We start from the raw sequence: 14,877 nt of genomic DNA on the forward strand, positions 1-14,877 counted from the left end.
AATAAAGCAAAACAAGAGCGAAAGGCAAACTGCGAGTGGAAAACCAAAATAGAAGCAGATTTGTGGAGAGAATGCAAAGCATTAAATAGGCAAAGCCGCTGAACAAGTTTTTCAGGTTCAGCTAAGCGCGCAGCGTACAGCTCCAGCTCCAGCTTCATCACTGAGCTGCATACCGCAACCGCTGCTGTTTTTGTTAGCTGACTTGCGGCTGCAGTTGCATTGCGCAGTGTTGTGTGCATGGCATTTTCCTTTCCAGTTTTTGTTTTTTCGTGTGCTTTGTTGTTGCGCTGCTTGTGGCCGTATTGCAAAAATCTAAGTTTGCAGTTCTGCTGCAATTTTTCGTGGCATTCTGCAATGCTATTGCCACTACTGGCGTTGTTGCAGCACAACAAGACCAATTGCAGCCGGCAGTCGCTATGGTGTCCAACTGTGGCAGACACGCCAGACGCCATCGGAATTTTAATTGCACCGAGAGTAGTTGGGTATATGCCGCAATATACATACATGCATATATACGTCTGTGTGTGTGTGTGTGTGTGGGTAGGTGTGCGTTTATACGCCCGTATGTGGTTTGCATGTATGGCACAACACTGATTTCAAACAACTGCATTCCAATCGCGTGTCCTGTCCATGTGGCACTCATAATTCGCAGTTGCTTAGCCCATTCCGCGATTCGTTAAGGCCAGTAAGCTTTGGTCAGATTCAACTACTTATTTATAAACCTTTAATGAATGTTAATTTGAAGTGCTATTGAGAGGTGTTACACATATTTGAGGAATCATAATTAATCCATGAAGTAGGCCAATTTTCAAAATCTTCAAACGAACGGAAACGTTGAACAGCCAACCCCTCTGCATGTTTTGAAACAATTAGTAGTGGTAAGGTGCATTGTCTGGTGTGTACGGCGGCTGGAGTAGGACCTTCAATACGTGTGGACCACTTTTTCCATATGTGAGTGACAATTGGATGCTTCAATGGCCAAATCGATTAACTCCACGAAACAAGAATTTGAGAAAAATTATAAAATATTATATGTATCTTTTTTTTTTATTGGTAATTCTTTTCAAATTAAAAATTCAAAAATACGATGTGGACTGTATTATTGCAAACGTACTACTGTGGGCAAAAAGTAAGGTGAATTTGGTTGCAAAATGAAAAATCTTTATTTATTCTTGTCAATCAAAATAATCCCCTCTCGATGAAATACACTTATGCCAACGATTTTTCCAATCCCCGAAACATGCCAAATAGTCCATTTCCGGTATAGCCATCAGCACCTTCTTCGATTCAGCTTTTATCTCCTCAATCGACTCGAAACGCGTTCCCCGGAGTGGTCTCTTGAGTTTTGAGTTCCGGCTATAGTCACACGGAGCCAAATCAGGCCAATACGGTGGTTGCGGAACGATATGCGTGGAATTTTTGACGAAATGGTCACGAAGAACGAGTGCAGTGTGCAAAAACCAAAAGTTGTTGGCCCATAATTCTGGTCTTTTTAGACGAATTGCTTCACGTAAACGACGCATAACGCTCAAATAATATTCCTTATTAACAGTTTGGCCAAGTGGAAGGAATTCATAGTGCACCACACCACGAAAATCGAAAAAAACTGTCATCATGACCTTTATTTTTGAACGACTTTGACGTGCTCTTTTCGGTCTGGCCTCGCCTTTAGCACGATATTCGCTTGACTGGTAGGTTGTTTCAGGGTCGTAAGCATAAATCCAAGTCTCATCTCCCGTAATAATGCATTTGAGCTTGTCCTGATAGTCTGAAAGCATTGTTTCACACACATCAACGCGACGACTTTTTTTCCAAGAAATTGAGAGCTTTCGGTACCAAACGAGATTTGACTTTTCGTAGGCCCAAATGGTCTTTCAAAATGGTTTTCACAGATCCTTCTGATATTCCGATCATATCAGTGAGGTTTTTAACAATCAACCGACGATTTTTGAGCACTAACTCCTTCACTTTATTGACGTGTTGGTCATCTGTTGACGTCGATAGTCGTCCGGAGCGCTCCAAGTCATTAACACGTTCTCGACCCTCTTTGAAGTCTTTGTACCACTTATAAACATTTTTCTGCGACATAGTCGAATCACCAAATGCCTTCTGCATGCTAAACGTTTCCGCAGCCGAAATTTCATTCCGCAAACAAAATTTGATGGCACTTCTCTGCTCAATCAAATCAGACATTGTAAAAATCGAAAAATGCACTCTTGGTCGTTTGGTAAACACAAGCGTAAATATATTACTGATAATGGCATTCACATGAAAGTTGGCCCAGATGTTATTAACAGTGCTGCCAACTCATGAAAAAAATAACTAGAGCGAAATTTTAATCCCGCGAAGTTTGACAAATCAATTCACCTTACTTTTTGCCTACTTTTGAGTCAAGGCGTATCTATTAAAGGTCGTATCGATAAATCAGCTGATTTGTTTTTTTCTTTCGTGTCCATGTGGCTGTCAACCCAGAATGAAACAAAGCGAATTCATTCTTTGATTTCTCTTTTGCCAATACTTTGCTTTGACAATCAAACGTACAAAATATTGTTGTTGGTCACCACCTTTAAGGGGTTAGGTGGGTTTGAAAATTTCAAAAAATCGAATTTTTTTTGTCTCATTAAAATACTCTCCTAAAATTTTAAGTCGATTCGAGTAAAATTCTAAGAGATAGACCCTTGAGAAGTTCCGCCCATTAGGCCACGTCAGTTGAGCGCTTCGCAGGTATACGTGTTTATCTCAAAACTCCATTTTTTTAATTCGGTGTACACGATATCTCCAAAAGTTATGAAGCGACTTAGTTCAAATTTTGTACAAATATTTGAAATAACATTATCTAGCTATTGAACGAAGGATTTAATTTTTTTTTTTAATTACAACTATTTTTTTTGAGCCAATGTAGGTCGAAAATTTCACTAAAAAATGTGTTTTTGGTTCAAAGCCTGTCAAAAATTCAGATTTTGATTTTTTTTTCCTTCATACAACAACGAGATTTATCTTTGTATTATACTAACGAAATCCGTTTGGTTTTTTGATTTTAGATGAACCAATATTCAGCGAATCATTTATCATCCAAGAGTGATTGCCGAAATACCAATGCACCCACAAAGAGTGACTGTTTGGTGCGGTTTATGGGCCGGCGCCATCATTGGGTCGTATTTTTTCCAAAATGAGGCCGGTTAGGCAGTTACTGTGAATAGTGTTCGCTATCGTGAGATGGCCCGAATTGGAAGATATGGATGTGGACGATATGTGGTTTCAACAGGACATACAGGCCACTTGTCACACAGCTAACGAAACAATGGCTCTTTTGCGCGAAAAATTTGATGGAGAAGTTGAAAAAAAGTTATAGCTGTTCAAAAATGAGTGAAAATAATGAAAAAATTCGCTATATTTTGAAATTTTTGTATAAAAAATGGAAGAATGCCACGCAAGCCACCAATGAAATTGGTGAAGTTTACGGAGACGATGCTGTATCAGTTCGTGTAGCACAACAATGGTTCACTCGCTTCCGTTCTGGAAATTTCGATGTGAAAGATGCACCTCGCTCCGTTGGACCTATCGTTGAAAAAGTCGATGAAATTATGGAAAAGATTGACCAGGACCATTTTGGTCTCTATCTCGAGACCCTAGTCACGAAGCGGCATGAAAAATACTCTGAACTAAAGCATTCACCAACAGCTTCCATTTGATATCCATATTGTACATACACATCCGAAGGTTACCCGGGTCCACGTTTTGACCTATATCTCGAGCCCTATCCACCAATAGGTATCCAAACTATACGGAAACCATCTTCAATACCTTCTTAACATTGTGTGTAAGTTTGGTTTAATTCGGTGCAGACACGGCCGGTTAGCGAACACACACAAAAAGTTGACTTTATTTTATATATACGATTTTTTTCAGTTTGTGTCCGAAAAATCCAAATATCTTACGAAACCCTATTTTTTTCCAAAATAAAATGTAATCCATGTTACTCTTGGATAATGTAGTTTTCGAATGGTGAAAGAATTTTTAAAATCGGGCCAGTAGTTTTTGGGCCTATTCGTTACAAACAAACAAACAAACAAACAAAGTTTTCCTCTTTATAATATTAGTATAGATAAAGTCAACTTTTTGTGTGTGTTCGCTAACCGGCCATGTCTTTGCACGGAATTAAACCAAACTTACACACATTGTTAAGTAGGTATTGAAGATGGTTTACGTATAGTTTGGATGCCTATTGGTGGATAGGGCTCGAGATATAGGTCAAAACGTGGACCCAGGTAACCTTCGGATGTGTATGTACAATATGGATATCAATTGGAAGCTGTTGGTGAATGCTTTGGTACAGAGTATTTTTCATGCCGCTTTGTGACTAGGGTATCGAGATAGAGACCAAAACGTGGTATTGAATAAAGAAATAAGTAATATGAAAACCATATCTTTTCTGTTCTAAGCCATATCTATTCTATTTTAGTGTGCCCAGCGAAGCGGGCCGGGTTTGCTAGTTATAAATATAGAAAAAAATGAGTTGAAGTTTGATTAGAAATACGAAAAGACTTTTTCGACTACCAATATTGCCTGCAAATCGAAATATCATCTCTTTCGTTTTTCGAATATAATATATGATAGAAAGTGATCTCGGAATTTTAATGTTCTTCTTCGGACGCCTTCGTTTTAATTTTTTTTACTTTAACCTCCCTCCCCTTTAACCTCTTAAAAAAATATTCTGACTATCCTCTTAAAAATTATGCTCAACTTGACTCTCTAAGTCAGAGTTCCCCAAACTTTTTTGTGTCGTAGACCCCTTGCCATGTTTTTCCGTGTTGGGTAGACCCCCCACTTACCTGATATTGATTTCCTGTAAATTTCGAACTGTAGTGAAGTTTAGTGCTAAAAACTTAAAGTAAAAACACATGTTAATTTATACATTTATTAATTGAATATTAATTGAATTTAAATTAAAACTACTCAAAATAAAATTTTGTATCTGTTATGTAAAATATACGTAACAGAAAATAAACTATAAATAAAATAACATAAGCAATAAGTCAATATTTTTAGTGAGAAGGACGAACATGATGCTTTAATAATAAATTATCAACATTTGGCGTCAATTTTGTAAGGGTTAATCTTAGGGTAAGGGTTTCTTTTTTTCGTTAGGAGATTGGTAACAGCGCTGAACCCCCTTTCCAGTAGGTATGACGATGGAAAAGAAATTAAAAATTTCCTCGCTATATTCCATAATACGGGATAAGTAACGGGTATGTTGTTTTGCAGCCAGAATTGCTGATATCAGTTCTTACACTTGACGTTTCCATTAATTGACGTTGGCAATATTTTAATGGTTAAAATATTGCCAACGTCATTTATTACATTATATATAATAAATTTTTTACTTCATAGGTGCTTTTATAAATAATGGATATATATTTTGATATTATAAGATAGTATGATGTAAGTAAATAGGTACCATCAGTGTATGTGTTGAGATCCACTATCGCGGACCCCCATTTTCATTTCATTGACCCCCAAATTTTTTTTTCGCTGACGCAGACCCCTTACAGGTTGTCATAGACCCCCAGGGGTCGATATAGACCACTTTGGGAATCACTGCTCTAAGTGATGAAATGCCTCCATGTCTTCTTTTCTTTCATTCGAAATGGTTTTCCCCATTGTATTTCTGACGACATCGACATGTCAGATTTGCAAATGTTTTTTCAGATATTAAACATTCACTTCTATTTCAGTATCTTAAACCTTATTTTCTGTTATGCTTTTGCACATTTCGGTCCCATTTAGCAGGATTACGTCTTCTTTTTCGTCCAGTAGGTAGAATTATTTTCTACGCTTTCTTCATTGCTGTGATCAGATGACGAATCCAAATAAATACCAAATCGTTTTCTTGAGCCGAGCTTTCACAATAAAATTGAAATTTATAAGTCTCTGTACTTTCTCTTGTACTTAGTTCGTGTGAACGACAACAGCTCTCGGCTAACGAAATTAAATGAACAACTTACAGATGTCTCCGTAGGAGAGGAAAAATAGTGCAGCGGTAGATTTTTATTATGACATGGAGTTAATCAGATTGGCGTCTGACATAAATTATTTATTATTCAATGGCTAAAAAATTGTGTCATTTAGTGGTATTAATATTGTACTTATTATTAGAGAAATTTGATTTAAATATGTACATTTAGGAGCTAATCAAGTGCTTTGTTATTAAAATTTAATAATATTCAAAAAATGGAGAGTTCACTCAGTTAGCATCCTCATACATATGTATGTACATATGTATGTAGCCTTAAAAGCGAGACATGACTGAGCAAAGTTGTACTGGCGTGAAAGCAACAAATAACCACTGCTAAAAAAATACCAACAAACAATAACAACTGCATAAAGATCAAAAGTAGAGATAAACAATGAGTAAACAAAAAAACAAAAAGAATAATACAAAGCAAAGTAATACTCGCGACAACAATAACGCGATCAACAACAATAATAAAAATATATGTAGTATAAAACACTAACAAACCATTGAGATCGTGCGCACGAATTCCTCGTTTTTCGGTAGACAGATAGTACATTTATTATGAGTTGCATATGCATGTATGTACATATGTGTGTATGCGCATGTGCAAAACAAAATTGTTCTCATTTCTCATACTAAATATAAAGTCGCAAAGCTTGCAGAAAAATGATCGCAAACCGTTTTTGCAATATTAATTCCAAGCACGCGCCTGAGACTGTAAATATATACATACATACAAACACAACATACGTATGTATATTAAAGTTGTTTAGATGTCAGCGGCTGATGAACCTCCGAGTGCTGAAGCATCTAAGCATTTTACTTACCAAACGAACAACACATCTACGTATGTATATATGTATGTATGTTAGTATATGTGCGTGTGTATGTATGAATGTGAGAGAACTACACGAAATGCACATTTTTGGTACAACTTTGTAATGTTGCGAAGTGTTATTGTAACCAGTTGACTTGTTGCTGATCAAATGAGCACTCCGGTCGTCCAGTTGGCTTCAGTTGAACAATATTAATGTAGAAAAGAGTTCCCTCTAATCTACACATCTACTCTCTGTATATATGTAAGCACATGCATATTCGGATACGGTTGCATGGTCTTCTTACTAAATACTTGCAGTCAGTAACCCTGAGCATGGGCGAAATTTTAGCATGAAAGCTTCTAACTGAAACACATGCATACTTACATATGCATAAGTGCTCGTATATATGTAGGTATACTATAAGTAGACTGTTGTTTAAAATGTAAGAACTCATCTGCCATGTAGCCATATTTTCGTGCCTTTGTTTGTTGAACCTGGCTTAAAATTAGTCCAACTTTAGTACTACTCTACTATATTTAGTAAATATACAGGGTCCGGCACTCAAGTGTAACTCATTAAAAAGGCCATAAATTTAGTTCGGAAAATTACCTTTATTCAATTCAAAATAAAAAATGTATGTAAATAATACAAAATTAAAAATCAATTTAGTTTTGATCGATATGACCATCTTTTGCCTTGACTATGGCCTTGAGACGGTCCAGAAATCGGTTCAGAATCGCAAGCTGCCCGAATGTTATTAGCAGATATTTTGGCCAACTCGCGGACAATGGCTTTTTTCAGCGCCTTGAGATTGGTGAATCTTTTAGTTCGGATCGTGCTCTCCAAAATGGCCCAAAGAGGATAATCCATCGGATTCGCGTTCGATGAATTTGAGAGCCATTTTGTGGACGTTATGAAGTTCAGAACGTTGTTTTTTAGCCATTCTTGGTTCACTCGTGCTTTGAGAGACTGTGCCGAGTACTATTGAAACGTCCATATTCTGCCACCGAAATTTTTGTCTGCCCACGGCTTCAAAGCAACCTATAGAATACTTTCCCGATAATATTTCGTATATACCGTGACGCCAGGCTCGATGAAAACGATTGGAGAGCGCCCATCTGCGGTAACAGCGGCCCAAACCATTACCTGTAGCGGGTGCTGCCTCCTGGTGGCCAATCGATGACTCAAATTCTCGTATGAACGGTCGGTCAAGTAAACCCTATCGCTTTGGGATTTTACGAATTGCTCAATTTGAAAAATTTTCTAGTCAGAAAACACATTCGGAAATTGACCGCTTTCGGCCAAGCGAAGTAACTCCTTCGCTCTCTCAAGTCTGACTTGTTGCTGCTTTGGTGTGAGATCATGCGCCTTTTGTATTTTGGATCTTATGAGGCTTGACTTTGAGATCATTTTTGAGTATACGGCGGATGCTACGGTCGGATATTTTCATTTCTTTCGCCATTTGACTGGCACTTCGTCGGGGATTTCGCTCAAATCGCTTCTTTACTTTTGATGCCTCTGCACTTTGACTGTGCATCAGCTGCGCGAGCGGTCTGAAGTTGGTTACACTTCGAGAGCCCGACCCTGTAGGTATATAATTGGCACTTACACTCTTTACTGGGTGTTTGGTCGAGCTCCGCCTCCTATTTGTCGTGTGCGTCTTGATATTGTTAAAGAACCTAATAAAAGTCCAACAATTTGCTTGAGTACGAATAACAGGAGTGCTTCGATCGCTGAGGCATCGAAGTGATCCTACATACGAGTATTCCACCTATTGATAAATATATTAAAGGGATAGTGGCTAAATCTGCTTCTAGGATTCAAGCAGCAGGCATGCTAAAAGAAACGATCATGCAACAGTCCTACTATCTGTGGAACACTTGCAAGATGCATCTAAAACAGACTATCTGGTTCCCAAGATGGATCTCAGCAAAGACTATGAAATACGAAAACCCGTCAGAAAAGATTGGCAGACACTTGACAGTGGTCACCATATTTATACTATCGGCACAAAGATTGACAATGGCACCGGATCGGGCGTATACTCGGAACAATTATCCTTAAATTATTCCTTTAGACTCCCAAACCGGTGTAGCATCTTGCAAACTGAGATCTATGCTACAGACAAAGCAGCAAAATCGATAAGACTAATAGACTTACCTCCGGCAAACCTAACCATTGACACGTTGATAGTCAAGGAGCGATCAAGGGACTACATCAATTCAAGATGTGTTAAAGAATGCAGGAGGTCGCTCTCGCCTAACCAACAACACAACACCACACTTTGTTGGGTCACCGGCCATTCTGGATAGGAGGCAAATGAAAGAGCGGATGAGTGTGCACGTAAAGGCACTGAGCTTGAACTTCAGCGAGTGGTATAGGGCATAAGTATTTCTCTAAACGAACTACATGAGTGTAGTCGCGAAAACTAATAAACGGTGGTCCCTGACTACTATTATAACTGCAGAGTCTCCAAAACGCTCTGGCTAAAACTGAGTCTTAAAAGAACGAAATGTCTGCTTGAATTCAACAGATCAACTGCCAGCGTTCTCACAGGTGTTATTACGGATCACTACACTATTGGCACCCTAGCCAACAGAATGGGTGTACCTCACAATGTCTTCTGCAGGAGTTGTGGAGATGAAGAAGAAATTGAGTCTGTGCAACATCTGCTCCGTGAATGTCCTGCACTTCAAAGAAGCCGTGCCAAATATTTTGGTGATTATTGCTTTGGAAGTTTGGGAAAGTTTGCCAAATGTCTTACTGGAGGGCCTAGTTATCTTCTTAAAGAGATCTAAGTTGTTTAAGCAACTTAGCTAGTGGATGGAAATCAAATGCAGGCATGACAATGGCACCGAGTGTCTTGTACTAGACAAGCAGCCTGGCTAGCCTAACCTAAATTAAGGCGGAAGCCTGCTTTAGAGGCTTCAAAAAATTGATTTTTTCGTGGATTTTTTTGGAAAGGAAAGAAATATTGGATTGAAACGAAACTTTCAGATTTTATTGTTATATATTTCAACAGTCTTCTCAAATTTTTTCATTCAAATATATGTCATATTATGCCTGGTACAAGCATTTTGCCGAGGCGCCTCGAGTGTGCATGTGTCGTGCGGCGGGAAAGATGCAGGTCGCAATTTTCATCAGAAACCAAAAACCCACAAAAAAAATTTTAGCTTAGTATAGTATAGCTTCTAGTTAAACCACTAAAATTAAACAAAAAGTGAGAAATTCAACAATTTTTCGCTAATTAAAACAAAAATTCATTTTTTTGGAAAAACAAATTCACTTTAGATTGTTTAAAAAGTGGGTTAATCATGACTTTCCTAAGGTTTTTTAGGTTCAACTAAAAGAGAATTTAATGCCGAATACAATCAATGTTATCTCGTTTCGATAGAACGTTTAACTTTTTCCCTCTCTTTCCCGCCAATTAGGAAAAATTGCAATAATAAAATGAGGTTGTCTGTAAAGTCGGTTTACTGACGATAGTTCAACGTGATAACGTCATAAGAAAATACTGATTGAATGGTTGCATTTTTCAAAAGAAAATTTTAATTTTATTTTGTATGGATATAGAGAATGAGTTAACATTAACATAACATAATATACTTTAACATAACATAACATAACATAACATAACATAACATAACATAACATAACATAACATAACATAACATAACATAACATAACATAACATAACATAACATAACATAACATAACATAACATAACATAACATAACATAACATAACATAACATAACATAACATAACATAACATAACATAACATAACATAACATAACATAACATAACATAACATAATATAACATAACATATCATAACATAACATAACATGCTGTTCAAGCAAGGTAACGACGCATGCGCAAGATAACGACGCATTTTTTGGTGCGTGCAGCCTAGAATTATTAGACGTTATCACGTCAAAAAATAATAATAACATTAAAACAACAGGTATTATTAACAAACTTGGTTTTATTTTAAATTCTTTAAGTAAATCAAATTAATAATAATCAATAAGAAGGCATATGCAAATACAAATACGTGAATTTATATTATATATGTACATATGCGCATATACATACACATATACGCTCACTTAAGTAGGAGAGAGCAAGATGTCGAACGTTGCCGTTCGTTTGCTTTGTTTGCTTTGTCGTTCGTTCCGCGCTTTCGCTTGCAGTTCATTCAAGGTAACGGCAATGAGCAAGGTAACGGCAATGAGCAAGGTAACGACACATTTTTTCGTGCGTGCAGCCTGTTAAATCGAATTATAAGACGTTAACACGTCAAAAAACCCAGATATCGCACTTCGAGCGATCCGGCCGCTCGTATACCTGCTCGACGCTTGCTCACAATTTCTTCTGTAACTCCGAAAATATTTTGAATTTGCTTCTGAAATTTTGAGGACACATTCATGGATAGTTTGGGAAGACATTTATGCAAAAAAAAAAATCGCCCCCCTTAAAGTTTCCTTTCGAATTCGTCGTTAATATTTAATCCATACATTTTCTTTGCGAAAAAGATTCAGATAACTCCATTCATTGCTTGATATTTCATTTGAAAATCTAGGAAGTGCAAATTCTATAAGCATGAGTGAAATCAGGTGAGGACTTTTATCAGAAAATTTTAAAATGCGGACTGATATATTATTTCACTAATTATTCTAAAATAATTCCAATTTCTGCATACGAGTAAATCAACAAAAAAAGTAGTACATCTCATATTGTCTATAGCCATAAACACTCTAATTTTCCAAAAAATGACAGGAGTTCGGTCACTACTGTGCATCCTGCGAACAGCTGACGGACGTGCATTGAAATACGTATTCTTATGCATGTATGCATGTATGTATATGTATGTATGCGTTAATGCCGTATTGACCAGCAAACGTAGTGAAAGAAAACCACACGAGCGCACCAAATACAACAGAGGAACGAGCCAGGAAGCGATCGCATTGAGCCTTTAAAAAAGTCAAATTATGTAACGAACTGCTGGGCAATTTCCTGATAAAGAAACATACGAGAAACGAGTATACATATATGTATGCACTATACAACAACAAAATATAATATAATTGCAATACACCAGAAGGCAAATCGCCCTTTGGTTTGCTGCTCTCCTTTTAGGTTTAGTAGAATAAAGGAAATAAATCAAAAAATTGCGACAGATGACGGCCTGGAAGTTTTTTGGGCAAACGAGGCTGGAAACGAAAATTGCCGTAATTTCGGATGCACTGAATTATGTACACATGTATGTATGTATGTATGTATGTATGCAAATTTTTTGAAAACAATTTGAATGCTCTTAATTGGCAAATTGAAGTGCATGAAAAAAAGTACTGAATTTAGGATTAATTAATAGTAATTTATGTTAACTTGATCTAGTTGATCCCACCATTGAATTTTTTAAACTTCACCCTTCACCCAAAAGGGTGTTTACTCTTCGTCCAATTGGCGGACGAAATAGAGGCCGACCAAGAAAGACATGGCTTGATGACGTAGAAGCAATCTTAAAAGCGATGAACGTTCGTAATTGGAGAAATGAGGCAAGAGAGAGACTGAATTGGAGGAGAATTGTTGATAAAGCTATGGTCCACCACAGATTGTGAAGCTAAGAGAGAGAGAGAGAGAGAGAGAGTAAGAAAAGTTAAAGAATAATAATCTGTGCCGCACCAAGCCAAAGGAATAGTATTAAGATAAACATAGTAATCCACTTTCTCTGGCAGTAGCCTTGTGGGGAAAGTTCTCTTACAACAAGTTTTACAGTGCAAGTTGAACTTTGTCATTCAAACTTAATTCTAATTCGTTGAATGTTAAATAAAATAATTTGTATTTCCCTATTACCATAGAAAATGTAGAAATTTTACTTTTCAATAAAACATATGTAGACATTAAAATTTTCAACGCACAAAAAAGATGAGCAATGAAGTGATGCCAAACAAATATTATTAAAAGCGAGTTTCTAATAGGAAAAAAGCAGTTCCAACTATCGGAAAACGCAGATGCAAGAAGCTAATGCTTTCGAGGGGGTCTGCTCAAAGGGAATTTATACGAATAGGGTATGAATACGAGTTCATGTCATGATGGAAAGAATAATGAGATGGTGCCTATCGTGATACCGTTACTTTGCTCTCAACAAATTTGACAATGAGTGACGTCGCATGATGGAAAGAATGATGAGATGGCGCCTCTCCAATCGTTTTTATCGAGCCTGGTGTCAAAGTGAATGCGACTTATTATCGGGAAAACGTTTTAGAAGCTGCTTTAGAGCCGTGGACACGCAAACATTTCGTTGTAGACTATGGACGTTCCAACAGGACTCGGCACCGTCTCATAAAGCTCGTGTGAAACAAGAATGGGTAGAAAATCATGTTCCACACTTCATTTTGTCCACACAATGGCTGTCAAATTCGCCAGACGCAAATCCGATGGACTATTCCATCTGGTCCATTTTGGAGAGCAAGGTGAGGACTAAAAAATATGCCAGTATGGATGCGCTGAAAAAAGCGATTATACGAAAATGGGCCAAAATGCCTCAAGATTACATTCGAGCAGCACCCTATCCGTTTGAAGGATATAGTCAAGGTAAAATGTAGTCATATCGAGCTAAAGTGAATATATGTTAAAATTGTAATAAATTTTGAACAATTTTGTCTTTGAAATCAATAAAAACTAATTTCACACAAAAAAGTTATGGTGTTTTGAATAGGTAACACTTCCAATTGTTCGCCCTGTATATACAATATTCAATCATTGATCCATTTGGCTGGAATTTAGAACAATGTATATTTTGGAATTTCTGGCAAACTATAATGTTTTTTTTAATGAAACTTGGTGGAGATGTTAGTGAGGTGTTAAGGAACACTCTTTATAACTTTAAATTATTCGGGAAATAATAATTTTTTAATTATTTACATTCAAAATGCTCTCGGGAACTTCACTATAATTTGCCACATTACACTCTATATTTTTTAACATTTCACTAAAATTCACCAAATATACACTCCCACGCGTGTTTGTACCGATTTTTATGCTAATATTCTAATTATATCTATTAAAATTAAATGCAAATTCATTTGCCTATGCAATCACATTCCAATTTTAAGCGCGAACAAGAAGAAGATTGGAATTACAACAGTATGGTGTTGCCGGATGCCTGCAAATGAAAACAAAAATTAAGTACTTGAGTTTAGTGTTAATGATGGGAATGGGAATTGTGCCTTACTACATACATGCATATGACGTTTTAATTTTGGGTTCAATGGTTTTAACACGGAAAGGAGTTTTACGCAAAAATACTGTGCATTGCGTAGCCGGAGTTGGACTGATGAGGGTTTTTTTTAAGCGCGGCCGGAGGCCGCCCACGCGAAAAGGAGTTCTACGCAAAAATACTGTGTTAATTAATTTAATTTAATTTTAATTACTTTATTATTTTTTGTGATACGCTTAATATCATTGTTTTTAAGTTTAAATGAGTTGTATGTTTTTATTTTCAAAATTATTTCTCAACTTTAAATTACAGCAAAAAATACTGCAGTTTTACAATGAACCATCCACTGAACATCGCTGCGTGCGAACTTCGTTTTCATTTCAGGTGTATGGCAACACCAACTTTTCGCTAAATTATAGAACTTTAACATTAAATTACTTAAAAACTATAAGCCTCCGGCAGGTTCTGTTTTCAGTTTTAAGATGGGGATACACCCCTCTATCACCCCCTTTTTACCATTTTTTCCAAAGCGATATACATTATACTAAATTTTAGCCATCCATTTTCCAAAAAAAAAACTTTTGAGTCAAAAAACATACCAATCGCTTCAATATGTATATTTTTCTATAAGAAAAATTAGATTTCCTTTAAGCAAATCAAAGTCGCTCATATTCAAAAAATTTTACAGTGTATGGATGCCCCTATGCAGGAAATTCAGATCAAAACAAACTGAACATATTTTGTGCCCCTCTTTGCGCTAACTTCAAAACAAACAATTGACGTTCCCTGTAATTGTTATTGCATACAGCAAATGCGGAG

This window comes from Anastrepha obliqua, chromosome 4, assembly GCF_027943255.1.
Source record: "Anastrepha obliqua isolate idAnaObli1 chromosome 4, idAnaObli1_1.0, whole genome shotgun sequence".
Lineage (NCBI taxonomy): Eukaryota > Metazoa > Arthropoda > Insecta > Diptera > Tephritidae > Anastrepha > Anastrepha obliqua.